A 16855-nucleotide genomic window follows, 5' to 3' on the forward strand; every position below is an offset into this window, starting at 1 on the left:
CACATCGGAGGAGTTGGAGAAGCTCGTGGATGGGGTCCTCCCCCAGTACACGCTACTCTACGGTCCTCCAGACAAACAGGTAAGTACACAGGGAGCATGTTGTGTGGGCTATGCCTGTGTGGAGTGGGCTGGATGTAAGAAGGAAGGGGGGAGAGTGCTGCGTGCATGAAAGACAGTGAATGCATGTGCCACATGGCAAGGGTAGGGATGGGGGCCAATCACTTTGACGGTGCAGCTGGTAATAACTTCTCTTTTTCCCCTGTACATTTCATGTAGGTCAGCGCCCACCAGAAAAAATATATTTGGCATGCCATCGCCAAGGACGTCCGGACCCTGGGGGTCTACCACAGACGGAGCACCCACTGTTGGAAAAGTTGGGAGGACATTCGCCGCTGGAGCAAGAAGACGGCGGAGGCTCAGCTGGGGATGGCCTCCCAACGTGGGAGGGGTGCCCGTCGCACCATGACCCCCCTGATGTTCAGGATCCTGGCGGTGGCCTACCCGGAGTTGGATGGGCGCTTGAGGGCATCACAGCAGCCACAAGGGGGTGAGTACACTCTCATTCTGGTGACTTTGTGCGCAGTGGAGGGGTCTGGGTGGGGGAGGTGTGGGTTTCCCTAGGCCAGGGCGAGTTCCGTAGGCAAGGCCCCTCCGTAAGGCAGGCCATGTTGCACCCCACCGCACCTCTGTAGAGTGCCAAGTACACCTACTCAAGCCCCTGTGTCATCTATGTGTACAGATTTCGTCCATAGCCTTGTAGGCCATTTCCCAGGAATTGAACAGTGGACCACAAGAGCGCGGCGTAGTGCAGGGGGCTTCTGTGTCTTTCATGTCCACCAACGGTAGCGGTAATGCATGCACTCAACATGTCTTTCTTCTGTCTCCCCCCCCCTTTTTGTGGTCTCCCTGTTCTTGTGTGCATTAGCATCATCAGGCGGAGGAGCAGTGGCACCGGAGCACGAGGGAGCTGCATCCCACATGGCCCTGGAGGGCGAGACTACGGACTCAGAGTTCACCAGTGGGACGGAGGGCGTTCTCTGATGGGAGCTCCCTTGTTGTGGCGGCAACATCTGTGCCCCCTGCATCTACAGGTACAGCCGCCACCCCCCCTACCAGCACCGGCCTCCCAGCAGCACCTCAGCCTTTGCCCTGTGCCCGCTCACCCAGGAGGGTGGGCATCACCGTCGCCCCAGGTACCTCAGGCCCTGCCCCAGTCACCCCTGCTGCCCTCAGTGAGGAGGCCATTGACCTCCTCAGGTCCCTCACTGTTGGGCAGTCTACCATTTTGAATGCCATCCAGGGTGTAGAGAGGCATTTGCAACAAACCAATGCATTCCTGGAGGGCATTCATTCTGGTCAGGCGGCCCTTCAGCAAGCTTTTCAGACTCTGGCCTCAGCACTGATGGCAGCCATTGTCCCTGTGTCTAGCCTCCCCCTCAAACTTCATTCACCCCGACCCAATCCCCTGTACCTCAGCCTATCCCAAGCACACCTACAGACCAGCATGCATACACGTCAATATACAAGGGAAGCTCAGGCAAACATAAGCACCACACATCCCACAGGCACTCACGCAAGCATCACACACATGCAGACACACCAACATCCACTGCCTCAACTGTGTCCCCCTCCTCCTCGTCTCCCTCCCAGTCTCGTCTACACTCACACCTGCATGCACTACCCCTACAGCCACTATGTCCCTCTCCAGCACACCCACCACCACACCCCGCTCACGTGCAGTCACCACCCCCACTACCATTCACACGTCCCCTGTGTCCTCTCCCAGTGTGTCTGTGACACCCCCTCCCAAGATACACAAACGCAGGCACACACCCACCCAACATCCATCCACCTCAAGACAGCCTCCAGCGCATGCACCTTCACCCAAAGTCACCAAACGTACACCTCCTACAACCACCACCTCTTCCTCCACTCCCAAACCCCCTCCAGCTACCCGTCCCAGTGTGTCCAAAAAACATTTCCTGTCCAACCTTGACCTCTTTCCCACACCTCCCCCACCCCGTCCGTCTCATAGGTCCCGAACTAGCACCTCAGCCACAACATCTCTGGGACCAGTGGTGCCTGTAGTCACCGGAATCTGGAGTGCACCGGCCACCAGGGCAGCCAGTGTGGCACGGAGCCACAGCACAGACAGTCCCCCACCTGTGAAGCATCAGAAGTTGGCCAGTGCCCGGCAGGAGAGGGGGAAGTCTCCAGCCACCAAAGCCGCTCCCAGGGGTCCCGGTGGGAGTGTGGAGTCAGCTGTGACACCTTCCAAGGTGGGGAAGGGCCACAAGAAACCCGGCAAGTCTGGGAAGAGCAGCACGGCGGAGAAGACCACCATCATCCCCGATGCCCAGGAGCCCACCTCCAGCACAAGCCCAGCTGCCCAGGACAGGACCGACAGCACTAGCCCAGCTGCCCAGGAGGCCACCACCAGCACTAGCCCAGCTGCCCAGGAGGCCACAGCCAGCACCAGCCCAGCTACCCAGGAGGCCACCACCAGCACCAGCCCACCTGACCAGGAGGCCACCGCCAGCACCAGCACAGCTGCCCAGGAGGCCACCTCCAGCACCAGCCCAGCTGCCCAGGAGGCCACCGCCGGCACCAGCCCACCTGCCCAGGAGGCCACCGCCAGCACCAGCCCACCTGCCAAGGAGGCCACCGCCAGCACCAGCCCACCTGCCAAGGAGGCCACAGCCAACACCAGCCCAGCTGCCCAGGAGGCCACCGCCAGCACCAGCCCAGCTGCCCAGGAGGCCACCACCAGCACCAGCCCAGCTGCCCAGTAGGCCACCACCAGCACCAGCCCACCTGCCCAGGAGGCCACCGCCAGCACTAGCCCCACTGGGCCATGAAGGACCGCCAGCAAAAGCCCCGCTGGGCCATGAAGGACCGCCAGCAGCTGAGACCCTGCAATGGAGACTGCCATCTTAAGCACAGCTGAACAGGGCACCGTCGCCTCAAGCACTGCTGAACAGGGCACCGCCATCTCAAGCACCGCTGAACAGGGCACCGCCATCTCAAGCACCCCTGCACAGGGCACTGCCATCTCAAGCACCGCTGAACAGGGCACCGCCGTCTCCAGCACCGCTGACCCATGAGCGGCAAGGGCACAGACACAACTGAGTCCGTCACGGGGTGAATGATGCACTCTGGGCACAAAGCCCCCACCAGAACCAGTGGAGAAAGCATCCACTACACTAATCCTTGGCAGGATTAAGCACTTTGGGCACCACGACCCCTCCAGAACCAGTGGAGAAAAGCATCTACTACACCAATCGTTGGCAGGATGAAGCACTCTGGGCACCAAGCCCCCTCCAGAACCAGTGGAGTAAAGCATCCACTACACCAATCCTTGGCAGGATGAAGCACTCTGGGCACCAAGCCCCCTCCAGAACCAGTGGAGAAAAGCATCCACTACACCAATCCTTGGCAGGATGACGCACTCTGGGCACCATGCCCCCTCCAGACCCAGTGGAAACTGTCATCCACTTGTGAGACTGTGGCTTTGCATTCCCCAGGATATGGCAGTGGGCAACCCACCCACTGAAGAGACTTGAGAGACTGTGGCTTTGCACTCCCCAGGATTGAACAGTGGGCAAACCACCCACTGTAGAGACTTGAGAGACAGTGGCTTTGCACTCCCCAGGATATGGCAGTGGGCAAACCACCCACTGTAGAGACTTGAGAGACTGTGGCTTTGCACTCCCCAGGATATGGCAGTGGGCAAACCACCCACTGGAGAAACTTGAGAGACTGTGGCTTTGCACTCCCCAGGATTGAACAGTGGGCATGTGGCCCCCTTGTGGATTTGGCGTTGTGCACTCAAGCGGCTGAGGTGCCCCCCCTGTCCCTCCCCCTGAGGTGCCTGTTTAGTTGCTCTCTGATGCCCCTGCAGTGTTCTCTCCATCATGGTCGGGGATCTTGTGTGGGCCTCGCCCATACTGCGTGGTCCCAGTGTTCCACAGACTTTCTTAGAGCACTACCTGGACTACTATGCTTGGTATATATTATGTACATGGTGTATATATATATATATATATTTCTGCCTACTTGCTTTTAATATATTACAATGGTTACACTCATTTTCTATTGTCTTTGCATTCTTCCGGGGGGCTTGGGGGGTGTAACTGTGATGTATTGATATGCATTAGTGTGTGTGTTGTAGTGGGTGAGGGTGGGGGTGTTGCGTGTTGCATGTGTGTGTCCCTGTTTTTTGCCTCCCCCCTCCCCTGTGTTGTAGGTGAAGTACTCACCGTGGTCTTCGCCGCCGGCATTCGTGCTCCTGGTAGAGGAGCAGGAAGACTATTGCAGGGAGAATTTGGAGTTCCGGGTCCATGGCGTCCTCATTCCTCGTGGGGTGTGTAGAGGTGAGCGTTTTTCCTTCAGGATTCCTGTTTCCGCCGTCTTTTTATCCGTGGTGAATCCGCCCCGGAAAAGGTGGCGGATTGGCCTGTCATAATAGTGTGGGTGGTACATTGTCTCCCGCCTGTCTGTTGGGGGTGACCGCCGCGCTGTTTGTTTGTACCGCCGCGGCGGTTGGAGTGTTAAAGTGGCTGCTTTGTTGGTGGTTTCCGCCACGGTCGTAATTGCAAATTTTTAACCGCCGGCCTTTTGGCGGTCTCACCGCCGCTTTAACACCGACCGCCAGGGTTGTAATGACCACCTAAGTTTTAAACTTGCATGTGTGAGCTATCCCCGCACAAGAAAAGCAAGGAGGTGTGGAGATTTACATTTATTTCTTGCATAGGAAAGTATTGTATTTGCAGGAATCCAAGATGGTGGCCGGATTTCCCGTCTGATCGCCACAACCGTTCTAGCCCATCCCTCGTCTGCAAACGGCTCCTCCACACCCGCCGCGGAAGCCGCAGATGCCGCGGATGCCGCGCGCCTGCAGCACAGACCGCTGCAGGCATCTCACTGCCTCTTGGTGGCTCTTATGAGGATCAAGGCCGGGGGGACAAGCGGCGGAGGGTGCCTCAGAAAGAATTAAGCGCCACGTTTGCCCTGGAGCCGCGCTCTTTTATCTATCGATGGAGCGCGACTCCTGCTGTTTCTTGGGGACGGTTTTTGGCATTTGGAGCGTCCCGATGGCGCCGAATCCCATCAGGACTCCCCGCTCCTCATGGGCACGGCAGAATCCAGACCCAGTGGAAGCCAAAAGGGTTAAAAGACATCCGGCCCTCGGCTCGAAGGAGCACAGTAACCCTCACTGGAAAGTGCCCCCGCAGAGGATACCAGGCACGGAGAAAGACGCAAGGAACTCGGTTCCAACAATGTTTGCCAGTTTTATGAAGACCAAACATATGCCTCCAGTAAAGGTAGTACCTGACGTACAATCCAGCGTGCCAGGAGTCGATGGAGGGCAGCTACATCTTTTGAAGTACCTATTTCTTTCTATATGTAATGCAGAGGGGACGGAGCCAGCCAGCCCAGAGATTATCAGTACAAGCCCAGGAAACAGCGGGGAGGTGGTGGGCCCCCCCCATTGGGGGATGAGAAATCATCTGAGCAGGAGCTAAAGGAAGGGTTTCGTGAGCTTAACCCAGGGAAATGCAATGTACAATCTCACACCCTAGCCAAGGATGCGCTCTCACAACAGGCTGAGGACATGGTCAAACACTTAGCGATATTTGAGACTCTCAGCCCAGGCCCAGAGGGGGAAAGAGGCAAAACCAGCGAACAGTGATCACGGGCTGCTTGATACGGCAGAAAGCTTTTTTTCCCTGTCTGATCAATCTAGAGACTCAGATCTAGATGAGGAAATCCCACTAACAGACTCAGACATTGAAGGTAGCTCTGTAGCAAGCATCTGGGCATCTAATCATTTAACATGTAGAAGAAAATCATTGGAACAGACTGGTTCTAGGTACAATTCGGGGGCTAAGCTCAGGGGAAACCCGCCTAATCCTCAAGAAGAAGTTTGTGAAATGCAGTGGGACTATACTGGCACCCAACAGGCTTTCCTGAAAGTAGATACGGCTGGCCACTCCTCAATGCCCCCTCCTATAGATGGCCCTGCTGAGACTCCTTCGTTAGATCTTATTTACCGGACAATGGTCCATAAACATGAGCAGGCCCAGAAGGAGAGTAGGAAAGCGAAATTGGCAAATAGACAGTTACAACTATGCATCAAAAAGGTGGTTAAATCCTGCCAGGACATTGGCACACGTATTGCTTCCATTGCTTCCATGGAGGCAGAAGTCAGAGCAACAACAGCACAGATGGCGACACAAGGGCAACAGATCTCGGACACCCAATGGAAACTAGAAGATGCTGAAAACCGCAGCGATGGAATAATTTGAGGGTTCTGGGTATTGCCGAGGGCCTCGAGGGGCAGGATACCAGGGCCTATGTAGAGTCACTCTTCAAGAAATCATTCCCAGATCTTACTGAGTATGACTGGGAAAGGGAGATCCAGAGAGCACATCGGTTCCCGTTAATGAGAAAGAAGCAGACATTGACTACTACTAGTAGAGACCAGAGTTATCCACAGGCTATTATTGTGTACTTTGGTAATTTGTTATTGAGGCAGGTGGTGTTTGAAAGGTCTCGCTCCAACTCAAAGATGACTGTGGAAGGTGTATCGTTCTTTACCAGGCCAGACTTTGCACATGCCACAGTAGAGAGACGGTGGCGACTCAGGCAGATGATTGTTCAGTTTCAGGAGTTGGAGGCGGAAGCCTACCTGTTGAGCCTTGCGCGTCTAAAAGTTATTTATAAAGCAACCACAAGATTTTTTCTTTCAGAAGTCAAAGCAGGGGAACATGTACAGCAACTGAAAAGTGGTAAAAAGTAGGGGTGGGGGTGGGGAGGAATAGCTTCTCTCAAAATTAAGTCATCTATATGTAAGCATATAAGGTAATGATTGGGATAGGCACCTCCCCTCTCCCTTATTTTTCATTAGTGTTTTTTGTTTGTTTTTTGTAGAGGGCACTGGTTAGGAGGGTGGAGAAGAGGGGCCGGTTGCAAGGTTTTGCTAGGCATGAATTTGGGTAGATTATTTAAGTATGAGTGGGTTAACGGGACTGGCAAATTCCATCTTACGGCTTAGAAGCATGGAGATTCTATTTGTAGGGGTATGGGTTGGGGATGGGTTAGGAAAAGGGTTCAGGTTGTGGAAGTAGCAAAGCTAAAAGGCTCGTTCAGGGTAACCAGGAGTAACAACATGCATAACAATGGGGCAGGAGAGTGAATTATGCATTGCCACAGTAAATGTCTGTGGGCTCAATAATGGAAAAAAGCAACAGCTTGCAGGAGAGGTTTTCAAGTCTTGGAATGCTGATCTTATTTGTATGCAGGAGACACATATTGCAGGCACACAAAAGCAGCTAATGGAGTTTTATGGGTGGAATTTAGTGGTATTTACACGTCAAAATACAACCACTAGAGGGGTTGCTATATTAACTCGAATCAGATCTTTGGTCATACATAAACAATTCGCTGACAAGTTAGGCAGGTCAGCCCTGTTGGAATGCTCAGTTAGAGGGTTAAGGTTTACTATATGTTCCATTTATGGATCAAATATAGACGATCCTGAGATATTGGAATCACTTAACTTAGAACTTACGGCATGGGCAACGCCAGTTATAATGTGTGGGGATTTTAATATACATTTAGATAATAAAGAACCCATTCGGGAACAAATGTTGTTCCTGGGTAGAAAAAAAGAAAGTTTTTAGGGCGCTTCAGTCATTGGTTATCTATTAGGGCTTGATCGACGCTTGGCAGCAGTGCTGCCCGCAGCATCCAGGGTTCACTTTCTTCTCTGCTCCACATAAGAAACTAGTTAGGTTAGATTATTTTTTTGTGACAGCATCTTTGCAAGAGCAAATAAGGGTGGATAGATTCCCTAGAATCATATCAGATCATAATCCATTGCTATTGGCTACAGAGATTGGGAGAAAGGGCCCGCAGCCTAGATCTTGGACATTTGATAGGGCATTATTAGCTGATCCAGGTTATATCCAATAAATGAAGGAATGGATTCCGGAATTGTTTAAGATAAACCAGGGCTCTGCTTCCAGTCAGACAGTATGGGACACATTTAAAGCAGCTGTCAGAGGAGAAACTTTGAGCTATGGAATAAGAAAGGAGAAAATGCGCATGGATCAATTAAAACTAATACAGACAAAGCTGGTGATTGCGGAGCAACGATTAGGGGAGGTGATCCGCAGTGAAGCAGAGACCTCTGACATTTTGTGTGATGTAAATATTATTAAGGCAGAGGCCACTAAGATTTTTATGGAAAGGGTTGCTGCAAAATTTTTGCCGCATCGTCAGGTATGTTATGAGTATAGTGGGAAAGTCGGCCAACAGCTAGCGTTAAAAATAAGACAGAAGCAGGTTTTTGGGAACATTAATAGTTTAATGAATGAGGATGGGCAGCTGGTCCATAATGGCCCAGAGATTATAGAAGCCTTTAGACGGTTCTATCAAAAACTATATAGCCAGGAAGAACAATCACAAGAAGAGGGGGGGCTTGGTATTATGGGTAATGAGATATCAGGTCAACTGAGGGAGGAAGATAAGGTAGCTTTGGAAGCGCCTGTGACACTTGAAGAAGTAGATATAGCAATTCGTGCTCTGGGAAGTGGGAAGGCGGCAGGGGGGGAATTTAATTCCATTAGAATTTTATAAGGTTTTTTTTGTGGAGATACGCAACCAGCTGTTTAGCCTATTTATCGAAGTACAGGCAGGGGCCCCTCAACCGGCCTCCTGGAGGGAGGCCAAGATCGTAGTCTTTCTGAATAAGGACAAGGAACCCTGCCTTCCTGGCTCATATCGCCCAATTTCGTAAATCAATAGCGATGCCAAGATTTATGCTAAAATACTTGCCAGCCGACTGAGTTCGGTAATTTCTGGTTTAGTATCTCCATGGCAGCATGGCTTTATTCCAGGGAAGAGCACGGCAGATCTCATAAAACGGGTTATTGCGCTACTTGATGCAAGTGCTACGGTTAAGCTTCCTATGGCAGTAATTCTGCTGGATGCAGAAAAAGCTTTGATCGGGTTCATTGGCCCTTTCTATTAGCTGTCTTGCCCAAAAATAACATCGGTCCTGGGTTTGTTGAGGCAATTCAGCAACTCTATCATAAACCAATGGCTACGCTACAAATTGCCGGGCTGAAGTCAGCTTCAATCAGTATCCAGAGAGGTACGTGAAAAGGTTGTCCGTGTTCACCATTGCTCTTCGCTCTATACATCGACCCCTTGATCAGGAAACTGATTAGTAATAATCAGATCATTCCAGTCTCATTGAAAGGGGAGTGCACTAAGATCTTAGCATACGCGGACGATATTGCGGTGGTCACTACTGATCCTGGAACTGCTACATTGGAAATAGAGCAGGAAGCCCTGCAGTTTGGGAAAAGGTCTGTCTATTTGTTGAATAAAAGCAAATGTCAGATTTTGGTGAATGAATCAGTAGATTTTAAGGATGAGAGTGTAAAGACTCAGGTTCAATATCGAGGTGTTAAATTGATAGCAAATCTTGACGAATTAGTGAAAATAAAGCTGGCCCCGGTCCTAATTAAGACTAGGAAAGATCTCGCTCGCATCAACAATCTACATTTATCACTCATGGGACAGTGTTATGTGATTAAAATGGTGTTTTTCCCCAAAGTACTTTCTCTTTTTAGAACAATCCAGCTAGAGATTGGGCAGGACTGGTTTAAACCAATAGAAGGTCTGGTTAGTAGTTTTATACGGTCCTGTACGAAACCGTACCGGGCCTTCCACTTTATGACGCTTCCAAGAAAGGGGGGTGGGCACGCCCCAATTTTAAACTCTATTATCTGGCAGCAGTACTGCAGTATGCACAGACACTTTATGTCACAGATAGATCCAGGCAAGATACTCTCCCTTCGATATATACCTTGATCCTGGGTAAAGAAGCAGATGCAGTTTTCTTGCGGATTTTGGAACCTAGTTATTATAAAAAGGTTAAATTTAAGATAATTTATTCCGCATTTAAGGTTTGGACTCAGGTCAAACGTAAGACAGGCACAGGACGAGTTTGCTACTATACCCCTTTGTGGAATACCCCAATGTTTCCATCGATATTTAAAGGCCATTATTGTTTGAGATGGGGTAGCCATGGCATCCATAAAGTTGGAGACCTTTTCCTTCCTGGTAGTTATTTTAAATAATTTAAAGACTTAAGCACGGAATTTGCTTTGGAAAAAAGAGATTTTTTCAAATTTTTACAGATCAGGACTTTTCTATCAACCGCTATGACTCAAAGCCTGTGCATAGACAAGATTAAGTTGATGTAGGTTTCGGGACATCCTACTAGTTGCGGTATTAAGAATTTGTATCCACTTCTTTTAAATGTAATACAGGATGACCTGGCTTTACTTGTTAAAAAGTGGGAAGGGCGGGTTGGAGCCAAAAAGGCAGAGGTTCGTGAGTCAATGGAAATGGCACGGACTGTTTTACTGTCTGCAGGCCCTCAAGCTCAGCATTTTATGGTATTGTACAATCTATATTACACACCGGCTAAGATTGCGAGCTGGGGTAAGACTGCTGGTATTACCTGCTCGCGCTCTGGTAGCCCAAAAGCAGATCTTCATCATATGTTTTTTGAGTGTGTAAAATTGTCAAGCTTGATTATCGGCATATCTGGTATCTTGAAGAAAATTTTGAAAGAAGCAGTCTATCTGACACCTCAAATGATTTTGTTGGGGGTTGACCATTCAGTGTGTGAGAATCGACATAGATATTTTTTGTTCATAGCAATGTCTGTATTACGCAGCTTTGTAGCATCTTATTGGCGGGATGTAGATCCAGCACGGTTTAATCAATGGTTTTCACCGCTTCTATCTATTTATCATCTGGAAAACAGCCTGTACGAATTAAAAGGTATCTCAGCCGGGAAAAATGGCACGAGAATTTGGGCACCCTTTGCCGCATGGCTCCTGGGCCCTGAGAATACAAAAAAATTAATGTTATATGGGATCTCAATGGTTACAGATCGTGATAATTGATTAGGAAGTCTCTTTTTTCTGTAGGTATTACGATATTGATGTATTCATGTATCTGTGCGGCAAGCATGTACCAAGCTGTGTGTTCAAATAAAATTAAAATAAAAAAAGGAAAGTATTGTATTTGCTATATCACCATCATATGATAATTCCATGAACAAATCACAGTATTGCATCATAAAATTTCATATAGCCCTATTCCTTCACACAAAGCCACTACATGAATATTGATTCTGCCCTTTTGACCTAGGGTCTCATTATGAGTTTGGTGGTCTGAGTAAGACCACTGCGGTGGCAGCCGCCAAAAGACCACCATGATGGTGGTCATACAGACCACTGTATTACGAGTTACACATGCAGGACTGCTGAAGCCGCACTAAAATTCCAATACCGCCAGGACTACAGAGGGCGGTAAAGGGGCGGTTCCACTACCAGCACTGCTAGCCCATCAAAAACTGCATTGGTCTACAAAGTAATACACTACATCACATTGGATTGTTTGAATTCCACATACCTGAGACACATCCACACACTCGACAAACTGCATTATAAAACACACCCCTTCACACCCCACAATCCTTTGCTTCAAAAACACCATACACAGCTAGACAGAGGCCACGCACCGAATTTAGGAACCATAGAATAGGCACCCTTCACCTCTCCAAACACCACCCATCTCACACCTGCGCATCACACATATCAAACCAATCTTTGCCACACATCACAAACCACCCGTCACCCACTCACAACACAGCACCCACACCTCATTATCCAATTATATACCTTTTTGTGTCATGCAACTCTACCATGTCTCCACAAAAACATTCCCACTTCACAGACGATGAGTTGAGGGTCATGGTGGACAAAATAATCAGGGTAGAGTCACACCTATTTAGAGTTCAAGTCCAGCAAACCACCATTGCCAGGAAAATGGAGATGTGGCAAAACATAGTCGACAGGGTGAATTCTGTAGGTAGCTATCCATACACAAAGGAGGACATCAGGAAGAGGTAGAACAGCCTGAGGGGGAAGGTACATTCCAAGGCCGCCAGGTACCAGCTGGCAGTCCTCAAGACTGGTGGTGGGCCCCCACAACCTTCCCCAACGTTCACATCTCCGGAGAAGAAGGTCTTGGATATCCTGCATCCTGCGAGCCTGACAGGATTACCTGGGGCAGTGGAGTCAGGTAAGTCACAGCACTGAAAATGTCACCCTAAACTTGTGTCTTGCATGCTCACTGATCACTTTTTGACGTTGTAACAGCCAACACACTAACCATCCCTCTGTCCAACTGTCCAAATACCGCTCTCCCGCATACCACATGTCAACTAAACTCACCTGGGGCACAGTGTCTGTGTATGGTGTGGCTGGTACAAGGACTGACAGCACTACATCTCCCAAGAGGCACTGTTCCACCATTAAGAAAACCAGAACAGTGTACCATAATGAAAATAGCTTTGCATGTTAACTACACAATCAACTCAACCCACCTGAATGATCAACAATTTCACACTCTAGGGCATTGAAAGCAATGCTTCGGGCATCTGCCAGTACAATACCACCAACATACAGCTACCGCTGGCCTTTTTACCTCACATCAACCATTGACAGATACCCACCTGGGGAGAACATACATATCTACAGTGTGCTGTACTAGGTGTAACCTGATATATATGGCCAGGTAGAATGGTTACTCATAATCTGATTAACAGTTCAGTGTACAATTACATTCAGTAGCTGTCTGGTGACTCAATACTGAACTACTGCTAACTGGGAGGTAACATGAACATTATCCAGCCACACCAGATATGAGTCTATCAACAGACGTCCAACTGCCAAGCTCAACTGACATCCTGTAGCAAGGTGTATGACATGTGTACCCCAGATTTGAAAGCAGGTGTGACTGTCATATCATGGGATCAAGTACAGCCTTTCTATACATGGCTCAAAGCCTATTAACCAGTCAAAGATTGATAATGCATGTTGCATTACAATCTGTAACAGTCCTTTCCAATTCTTCCACAGGTCGCCTACCCATCATGACTATGGAGAGGACTCCTGAGACAGCCAGTTTCCCCTCTGCATGAAGCCCTCAGTGAGGAGAACATCCCTGGTTGTGAGGACAATGAGGGCTTCTCTGACCCTTATGGGATACCTGGTCAGTCTACAACTGTCAGCCTCACCCTGCCCACAGGTACTCCTCCCAGCCCTGTTGCTTCGACATCCCAGGCAACCATTCAGCCCCAAACCTGTTTCGCAAGGACAGTTAATACCATCATGTGCCCCTAGTACAGGTACTGGAGTCATCACTAGAGAACCTAGACAATGAAGGACCTGCCAACAGTGGGAGTGGGCGAACTGTCCCAAGGACACAGGCACGAGGGGGTAGGGTGCATGAGAGGGATGGTGTTGCCCAGCGGATTGAGGCTACTAGGGATACAACTGGCCAAGACATCTTCTCCCAAGTCTTGTGAGCCTACCAACAGTCCCAAGACATGATGGGCCAGTTACTTGCCATGATGGTGGAGATAAAGTAGCTGCAGAGGGACAACCACCAGGAAGTCGTGCAAAGGTGGGAGGCCCACAATGCCCTCATGGCCTCCCTAACAGGGGTGCTGAAAGACAATACCACCCTGAGTAGGTTATGTCCACTACCACAGACCCCTTCCATTAGCCAAGTTATATCAGACCCCTCTATATCTGTGGCAGCCAGTGGAATGAGGCTTTGCAAGGGGAAGGACATTCCTCAGACACCCCTGCCTCTGTAGCTGAAGAACCCTCCCCTGCAAATGTGGACGTTTACCTGAACATCCATAAGGAGCAGATGCCTAAACCTCAAGCACGGCCAGGAAGTGATCCTCTACTCATTGGTTCCCCTTGTGGGTGACTGATACACCCTGTTATTCCACCACTCTCCATTTTCCAAAGGCACAAAGACACTGGACGTGAGACTCCAAATGTTGTAGCAACTACCCTGATCATTGCATCCACCATGACTTAACCCTTCATTTTTTGCACTATATGATTTGATCCCAATCCTTGAACTTACCTTTGCACTTGCATATAAACACAACTAAAACACATATAATGGTTGAGAGCCATTTCTTAGCTATATTGAACAGTGAACTGTGAAACATGTTGCATACACATTATTTTCACATATGTTACAAATCATTTAAATCCCATCTCAAATGTACTGTTGAATCTGGGTCTGATATATGGATAATTGTACAAATGGACAGACTCCTTTTCGCATTTAGCACATCATCCAGCACATAGGTTAATAACATGCCAAATTTCATACAGTGCAGTTTAGCTTCACAATATAATAGGTGTGAACAACAAGCCCCCCACAGACTACTGAAGTTAGGGACATGTCAGTGTTTGTCTGTACAAATAGGCAAACAGATTGGTTCAATGTCTCATCAGCTAAATCTTTATCACATACCCATACCATACCTCCGAAAATGACCATACCCCATATTACTGACAGAGGTCAGTACAAATTCACCCAGTTATGGAACCTTCTACTTACCATGGTCGGGTATCAGTAGGCATGCTATTCATCTATGTCTTGACACACATGCACAGTGGCATGCAATGAGGAAACACAGTGACAGCTACATACAAGTTAAATAGTATAATTATCAAACCAATGAGAAGGGTGAAGTGATGGGGTACACAGGATGACACAGACCACACATATGAAACCATTTTACCCAGACAACATGGCACACAGGTCCCACTGTCCTGACAGCATGGGCATGGAACTAACACACCACCAATATGATGCCATACAGTACTTGGAGCCATCCATGTTCACTTCACATGTCAAACCTGCAAATCCCACCTGCCTGTGACACAATTCAGAATTGACCACATAAAGATGACCTTGCGAAGAAACCTGCAAAGTAAAAGTGTAATACAAAAGGTATAAGCAGGTAATGGTAATGAAGACCCACAAAGACATTTTATAAATACAATAGTTGCACTGAGTGTGCTGTGTGACAGACAGTAACACATGAGATCATCACGATAGTCACACCTCTATGTACAATTTTGCATGCACACTTGAGCTATGTACTGCTAAGCAACTAATGAGGTGTCTGATGGTCATACAAAAACACAAACATCTCTAAGCCCCCAAAATACTCCCTGAGTCAAGCATTTTACAGAACAACACATACCTACAGTTGAAGTACTGATGTATGAGATCTGCACGTATGTCTCCACCTTCATCCTCATCACTCTCATCTTCACTTGGCAATTCTGCATTCTCAACCACTGGAACTGCTGGTTCCCCCTCATCTGGTATATATGGGGTCTAACTTCTCAGGGTGAGGTTGTGGTACATGCAGCAGGCAACAATGATTTGACACACTTTGGTGGATGAGAAGAGGAGGGCTCCACCTGATTAATTAATGCAATCTAGCCTTTAGGAGCCCAAAGGTCTGCTCCACAACACACCTTGTCCTTCTGTGGGCCTCATTAAAGGGAAATTCTCCTGGCATGGTTGGGCAGCTCACTGGTATCAACAACCAGGGATGGTTTGGGTAGCCAGAATCACCTGAAAGGAACCATAGCATTTGAACAAACAAACATGAGACATCCTACATTTGGCAGCAGACTTTAGACTTTAGATACTGACACGTATCACCAATATGACTTACCAATCAGCCAGGCCCTCTCTTTGTAATGTTGTATCATCATCTGAGGTATATTGCTATTCCGCATGATGAAGGCATCATGAACTGAACCTGCGTACTTTGCACATACTTGGGAAATGTAGAGGTCCACCAAACAGACTACTTTATGGAGTGGAAGTTCTTCCTGTTACAATACACCTGTTCATTGCCATTTGGGGGAACCAAGGCTACATGGATACCATCAATGGCTCCCACCATGTGTGGTATGTGTGCCAAAGCTTAAAGATCTGCCTTCACATCTGCCAAATCCTCACGCTGTGGAAATCAGATGTAGCTGTTAAGGTGTTTCAACAGGGCTGAGAGGACATCCTTCAAGACCAAACTTAACATAGGTTGTGACATCCCTGCACTTAGGGCTATGGTATTTTGAAAGGAGCCTGTGGCCAGGGAGTGCAGCACAGACATCATTTGTACAAAGGGAGGAATGATATTAGGATGATGAATGGCAGGCACCAGATCTGGCTCCTACTGACAACAGAGATCCATGATTGTCTGCCTATCCAGGTGGTGGATCTGGATGACATGTCGATCCTCCATGGACTGCATATCTGCTAGTGGTCGGTACACTGGAGGTTGTCTGACCCTTCTCATACCAGGGTAACTAGATGAAGAGGAATAAGAAGGTGTGTCTAGCAGTCATTGTGTCCATTGTAAGTGTGTAAATACATATGTCATACATGATGCTTGTACATGCCATATGAAATAGTAAAAACATCGTACACAGGACATACCTTGGGAAATAATGGCTTATTGCTACTATGTCCTCCCCTTTCCGCAATTGTGACTTGAAAATCGATATGCATATCAATGAAAGCCTCAGTGATTATGACATTCTTACCATGTTTCACACATTATAGACCAGATACCATCAAACCAATTGCCATGAGCTTCAGAAAATGCCACCAACAATACATAACTCACATCCCATGAATACCACAACATGTATTCAAATCGGATTTCTGTAACATGGTTGCTAATAGCCTGCACTGAAAACCATGGTGTAGTTATTTTTCAAACCCTGTTACGTATCTCAGTTTCAACTTTTCAGGCCATATAATGTTCTTGAAATGGAAGCTGCCTAACTTACTGTGCTGGACCTCAGGAAAGGACCTACGTCTGCCGGCAGAAGTCGTCATGGTGGTAGGCAGATACTACTGCAGT

This window comes from Pleurodeles waltl, chromosome 2_1 (assembly GCF_031143425.1).
Source record: "Pleurodeles waltl isolate 20211129_DDA chromosome 2_1, aPleWal1.hap1.20221129, whole genome shotgun sequence".
NCBI classification, from domain to species: Eukaryota; Metazoa; Chordata; class Amphibia; order Caudata; family Salamandridae; genus Pleurodeles; species Pleurodeles waltl.